We start from the raw sequence: 7,101 nt of genomic DNA, 5'->3' as shown, positions 1-7,101 counted from the left end.
GGGAGATTGTGCACGTGCTGTAGAAGGTGTAATCAATATGGATTCCGCTGGGAGATTGGGCACCTGAAGCAAGTTGTTTCCTCTCTTACCTGGCTGGCTTTCCAGGGTATAATGCCTGCCAGCCAGCCAGCCAGGCAGGGTTTGTCTGATGTCTCCTGGCAGAGCTATCCCATGCCAAGCCCACTGATTAATCCCACTGTGAAATAATGCATAATGCAGTATCGTGTTTGTATTATAAAAGCTATACTACTATATCAGACTGGGATGGTTCATTGTGCTACTGTGTTGTGTTAGAGAGAGAGAAAAGGTGAATCCGATTGGTGTTTCTGTGTGTGTGTCTGTTTGTGTTTCTGTGTGTGTGTGTGTATGCGCGCGTGCATTTCTTTGTGTGTGTGTCTTTGTGTGTGTGTCTTTGTTTTTGTGTGTATGTGGGCGCGCATGCTTGTGTGTATCTTTTTTGTCTTCGTGCGTCTGTGTCTGTGTGCGTGTGTATGCATGCGTGCGTTTCTTTGTGTCTGTGTCTTTGTGTGTGTGTGTTTGTGTGTGTGTGTTTGTGGGCGCGCATGCATGTGTGTATCTTTGTGTCTTTGTGTGTTTGTGTCTGTGTCTGTGTGTGTGTATGCGTTGCGTGCGTTTCCGTGTGTGTGTGTCTTTGTGTGTATGTGGGCGCGCATGCGTGTGTGTATATTCATCAGGCTTGTAGTGTTATAAGTGGGGCCGTGAATTCTTCCCGAACCCGTGACCTTACAATTACCTGAGAAGGAAAAGCTGGGCCCAATGTTCACAGAAGATGGTGCAGTTATTAGCTACTTACAGTATGTGCTACTATGTAGTACAAGGACTACATGGACTCTGATTTTGTTTCACAAAGTTAAAGGTCAATCTTGTGTGAGTAACCCAGTGGTAATGATGTTAAGTGGTTTCCTACACACTACTCACCTCTGTAGGTGTAGACTTCCTCGTGTAATTTAAAGGAACCTGTAAGCATAGCAACAGAAGAGAATAAACAGCCAATGGAAGATAATCTCCCATTTTAATGACTTGTTGTTCTGAAATGTTTTAAGGGTATTTGTGGAGGAGTAATTTAAATGCTGAGATAATGTTTGCCACCAAATTAAGAATTGTATGCATTTGCATGCATAGAGTGTTCTCATTCCATCTAACCATTGGTGTACTGTAATAGCAGTATGATGGAGATTACATAAACTTGAAAAAGGGGGGATTTTTTGTTAAATTTTTATTCAAAACTTAATGACCAAGGGACATACAGTTCATCTCGCAATAGTTTTTTAACTTTGATTGACTTTTATGTTTGGAAGCCTGACATAATGAGAATGTATCGTGTGGAAAGGATCTTGAACATTCCGTATACATCCTATTGAGATGTAATCAACTGATTTACTGTGTTTACAGGTTTACTCAAATGATGTATTCAAAGCCAGTGTAGTAACTCTCACCCAAAAAGAGACGCCACAACTGCCAAATCTCAAAAGCACCTGACAAACTGTGACCTATAGGTCCCCCCTTAAAGGAGAATTAGCGACAAAAGCTGAAGATATTATTACAAGGTTATCCTACACAGCACTTCTGAGTCAGTGAGAGCCCCACAACCCATGACATCGATAACATTGTTGAGACTGAGTGAGGAGGTAAAATGGTCAAAGACAATAGGAGAGCTGAGCTCCCCAAACACAAACTCCACTAGAGTGGAATAGTTGGCTGACTTGTGTGATGAATATGTACAGCGCAACATTGTAATATGAAAAAAGTCTACTCGGCTCTCCTTACGGCACACTGTTCTATTGGTCCGTCTCTGTTACTGACTGACTGCTCAGGGACAACACTGCTGTCAGAGAATCTGACACCGTGATCCTGGTGAAAACAAACTGTGACTCTCTCTCTCTCTCTTTCTCTCTCTCTTCTCTCTCTCTCTTCTCGCTCACGGACAGATGGGTCAGGTTGGCTGAGACTCCTGTCCCCTGTCTCTCTTTTCTATCTATCTATGTTTAAAAGGCAGACAACCATCTCTCTCTCTCTCTCTCTCTCTCTCTCTCTCTCTCTCTCTCTCTCTCTCTCTCTCTCTCTCTCTCTCTCTCTCTCTCTCTCTCTCTCTCTCTCTCCCTTTCTCCCTCTCTCTCCCTCTCTCTCGGCCTTGTCCCCAATCCCCATGCCACGCTTTGTCTGAACATCAATCACTCTTCCTCTCGCTGAGGTCTCCTAACTAGAGTGACAGCTCAGGAAATCATTTAGGAGATGAGATATAGACATCCAAAGTGGATGGATAGGATGGGAGACTGTAGCCTGCCCTGTCACCCACCACTTAAGTTAAGGCAGTGCTGCTGCAATTGACTGACAAAAGGATTCATGGCAGCACTTCCTACTAATACCCTCTTCATAATGTTTTATAAGTGCATTATAATACCCTATGAGATGTGCCTAACGCATAGATACATTTTTCGTCATCTCCCAGGTCATTTCAGTTCACTTGGCTAGTATCAAGTGATATTCAAGTTTGTATGATACCATAGGTAGAGCATTTGTTATGATACTGTAGGTAGAGCATTTGTTATGATACTGTAGGGTAGAGTAGTTGTTATGATACTGTAGGGAAGAACGGTAGTTATGATACTGTAGGGTAGAGTAGTTGTTATGATACTGTAGGTAGAGTAGTTGTTATGATACTGAAGGTAGATTAGTTGTTATGATACTGTAGGGAAGAACGGTAGTTATGATACTGTAGGGAAGAAAGTTAGTTATGATACTGTAGGTAGAGCATTTGTTCTGATACTGTAGGGAAGAAAGGTAGTTATGATACTGTAGGGTAGAGTAGTTGTTATGATACTGTAGGTAGAGTAGTTGTTATGATACTGTAGGGTAGAGGAGTTGTTATGATACTGTAGGGTAGAGTAGTTGTTATGATACTATAGGGTAGAGTAGTTGTTATGATATTGTAGGGAAGAATAGTAGTTATGATACTGTAGGGTAGAGAAGTTGTTATGATACTGTAGGTAGAGTAGGTGTTATGATACTGTAGGGTAGAGTAGTTGTTATGATATTGTAGGGAAGAATAGTAGTTATGATACTGTAGGGTAGAGTAGTTGTTATGATACTGTAGATAGAGTAGTGGTTATGATACTATAGGGTAGAGTAGTTGTTATGATATTGTAGGGAAGAATAGTAGTTATGATACTGTAGGGTAGAGTAGTTGTTATGATACTGTAGGTAGAGTAGTTGTTATGATACTGTAGGGTAGAGTAGTTGTTATGATACTGTAGGGTAGAGTAGTTGTTATGATACTGTAGGGTAGAGTAGTTGTTATGATACTGTAGGGTAGAGTAGTTGTTATGATACTGTAGTCTAGAGTAGTTGTTATGATACTGTAGGGTAGAGTAGTTGTTATGATACTGTAGGGTACGGTATTAGTTATGATACTGTAGGGTAGAGTAGTTGTTATGATACTGTAGGGTAGAGTAGTTGTTATGATACTGTAGTCTAGAGTAGTTGTTATGATACTGTAGGGTAGAGTAGTTGTTATGATACTGTAGGGTAGAGTAGTTGTTATGATACTGTAGGGTAGAGTGGTTGTTATGATACTGTAGGGTAGAGTAGTTGTTATGATACTGTAGGGTAGAGTAGTTGTTATGATACTGTAGGTAGAGTAGTTGTTATGATACTGTAGGGTAGAGTAGTTGTTATGATACTGTAGTCTAGAGTAGTTGTTATGATACTGTAGGTAGAGTAGTTGTTATGATACTGTAGGGTAGAGTAGTTTTGTTATGATACTGTAGTCTAGAGTAGTTGTTATGATACTGTAGTCTAGAGTAGTTGTTATGATACTGTAGTCTAGAGTAGTTGTTATGATACTGTAGGGTAGAGTAGTTGTTATGATACTGTAGGGTAGAGTAGTTGTTATGATACTGTAGGGTAGAGTAGTTGTTATGATACTGTAGGGTAGAGTAGTTGTTATGATACTGTAGGGTAGAGTAGTTGTTATGATACTGTAGTCTAGAGTGGTTGTTATGATACTGTAGTCTAGAGTAGTTGTTATGATACTGTAGGTAGAGTAGTTGTTATGATACTGTAGGGTAGAGTAGTTGTTATGATACTGTAGTCTAGAGTAGTTGTTATGATACTGTAGGGTAGAGTAGTTGTTATGATACTGTAGTCTAGAGTGGTTGTTATGATACTGTAGTCTAGAGTAGTTGTTATGATACTGTAGGTAGAGTAGTTGTTATGATACTGTAGGGTAGAGTAGTTGTTATGATACTGTAGTCTAGAGGAGTTGTTATGATACTCTAGAGTAGAGTAATTGTTATGATACTGTAGTATAGAGTAATTGTTATGATACTGTAGTCTAGAGTAATTGTTATGATACTGTAGTCTAGAGTGGTTGTTATGATACTGTAGGGTAGAGTAGTTGTTATGATACTGTAGTCTAGAGGAGTTGTTATGATACTCTAGAGTAGAGTAATTGTTATGATACTGTAGTATAGAGTAATTGTTATGATACTGTAGTCTAGAGTGGTTGTTATGATACTGTAGTCTAGAGTGGTTGTTATGATACTGTAGGGTAGAGTAGTTGTTATGATACTGTAGTCTAGAGGAGTTGTTATGATACTCTAGAGTAGAGTAATTGTTATGATACTGTAGTATAGAGTAATTGTTATGATACTGTAGTCTAGAGTGGTTGTTATGATACTGTAGGGTAGAGTAGTTGTTATGATACTGTAGGGTAGAGTAGTTGTTATGATACTGTAGTCTAGAGTGGTTGTTATGATACTGTAGGGTAGAGTAGTTGTTATGATACTGTAGGGTAGAGTAGTTGTTATGATACTATATGGTAGAGTGGTTGTTATGATACTGTAGGGTAGAGTAGTTGTTATGATACTGTAGTCTAGAGTGGTTGTTATGATACTGTAGGGTAGAGTAGTTGTTATGATACTGTAGGGTAGAGTAGTTGTTATGATACTATATGGTAGAGTAGTTGTTATGATACTGTAGGGTAGAGTAGTTGTTATGATACTGTAGTCTAGAGTAGTTGTTATGATACTGTAGGGTCGAGTAGTTGTTATGATACTCTAGTCTAGAGTGGTTGTTATGATACTGTAGTCTAGAGTGGTTGTTATGATACTGTAGGGTAGAGTAGTTGTTATGATACTGTAGGGTAGAGTAGTTGTTATGATACTGTAGGGTAGAGTAGTTGTTATGATACTGTAGTCTAGAGTAGTTATTATGATACTGTAGGGTCGAGTAGTTGTTATGATACTGTAGGGTAGAGTAGTTGTTATGATACTGTAGGGTAGAGTAGTTGTTATGATACTGTAGGGTGGAGTAGTTGTTATGATACTGTAGTCTAGAGTAGTTGTTATGATACTGTAGGGTAGAGTAGTTGTTATGATACTGTAGGTAGAGTAGTTGTTATGATACTGTAGGGTAGAGTAGTTGTTATGATACCATATGGTAGAGTAGTTGTTATGATACTGTAGGGTAGAGTAGTTGTTATGATACTGTAGTCTAGAGTAGTTATGATACTATATGGTAGAGTAGTTGTTATGATACTGTAGGGTAGAGTAGTTGTTATGATACTGTAGTCTAGAGTAGTTGTTATGATACTGTATTCTAGAGTAGTTGTTATGATACTGTAGGTAGATCAGTTGTTACGATACTGTAGTGTAGAGTAATAGTTATGATACTGTAGTCTAGAGTGGTTGTTATGATACTGTAGGGTAGAGTAGTTGTTATGATACTGTAGTCTAGAGTAGTTGTTATGATATTGTAGGTAGATCAGTTGTTATGATACTGTAGTGTAGAGTAATTGTTATGATACTGTAGGGTAGAGTGGTTGTTATGATACTGTAGGGTAGAGTAGTTGTTATGATACTGTAGGGTAGAGTAGTTGTTATGATACTGTAGGTAGAGTAGTTGTTATGATACTGTAGGGTAGAGTAGTTGTTATGATACTGTAGTCTAGAGTAGTTGTTATGATACTGTAGGTAGAGTAGTTGTTATGATACTGTAGGGTAGAGTAGTTTTGTTATGATACTGTAGTCTAGAGTAGTTGTTATGATACTGTAGTCTAGAGTAGTTGTTATGATACTGTAGTCTAGAGTAGTTGTTATGATACTGTAGGGTAGAGTAGTTGTTATGATACTGTAGGGTAGAGTAGTTGTTATGATACTGTAGGGTAGAGTAGTTGTTATGATACTGTAGGGTAGAGTAGTTGTTATGATACTGTAGTCTAGAGTGGTTGTTATGATACTGTAGTCTAGAGTAGTTGTTATGATACTGTAGGTAGAGTAGTTGTTATGATACTGTAGGGTAGAGTAGTTGTTATGATACTGTAGTCTAGAGTAGTTGTTATGATACTGTAGGGTAGAGTAGTTGTTATGATACTGTAGTCTAGAGTGGTTGTTATGATACTGTAGTCTAGAGTAGTTGTTATGATACTGTAGGTAGAGTAGTTGTTATGATACTGTAGGGTAGAGTAGTTGTTATGATACTGTAGTCTAGAGGAGTTGTTATGATACTCTAGAGTAGAGTAATTGTTATGATACTGTAGTATAGAGTAATTGTTATGATACTGTAGTCTAGAGTAATTGTTATGATACTGTAGTCTAGAGTGGTTGTTATGATACTGTAGGGTAGAGTAGTTGTTATGATACTGTAGTCTAGAGGAGTTGTTATGATACTCTAGAGTAGAGTAATTGTTATGATACTGTAGTATAGAGTAATTGTTATGATACTGTAGTCTAGAGTGGTTGTTATGATACTGTAGTCTAGAGTGGTTGTTATGATACTGTAGGGTAGAGTAGTTGTTATGATACTGTAGTCTAGAGGAGTTGTTATGATACTCTAGAGTAGAGTAATTGTTATGATACTGTAGTATAGAGTAATTGTTATGATACTGTAGTCTAGAGTGGTTGTTATGATACTGTAGGGTAGAGTAGTTGTTATGATACTGTAGGGTAGAGTAGTTGTTATGATACTGTAGTCTAGAGGGTTGTTATGATACTGTAGGGTAGAGTAGTTGTTATGATACTGTAGGAAAGAGTAGTTGTTATGATGACTATATGGTAGAGTGGTTGTTATGATACTGTAGGG

Source organism: Salvelinus namaycush, chromosome 15 (assembly GCF_016432855.1).
Source record: "Salvelinus namaycush isolate Seneca chromosome 15, SaNama_1.0, whole genome shotgun sequence".
Taxonomy (NCBI): Eukaryota; Metazoa; Chordata; class Actinopteri; order Salmoniformes; family Salmonidae; genus Salvelinus; species Salvelinus namaycush.
The sequence above is the reverse complement of the archived record's forward strand: the minus strand, read 5'-3'. Positions refer to the sequence as shown.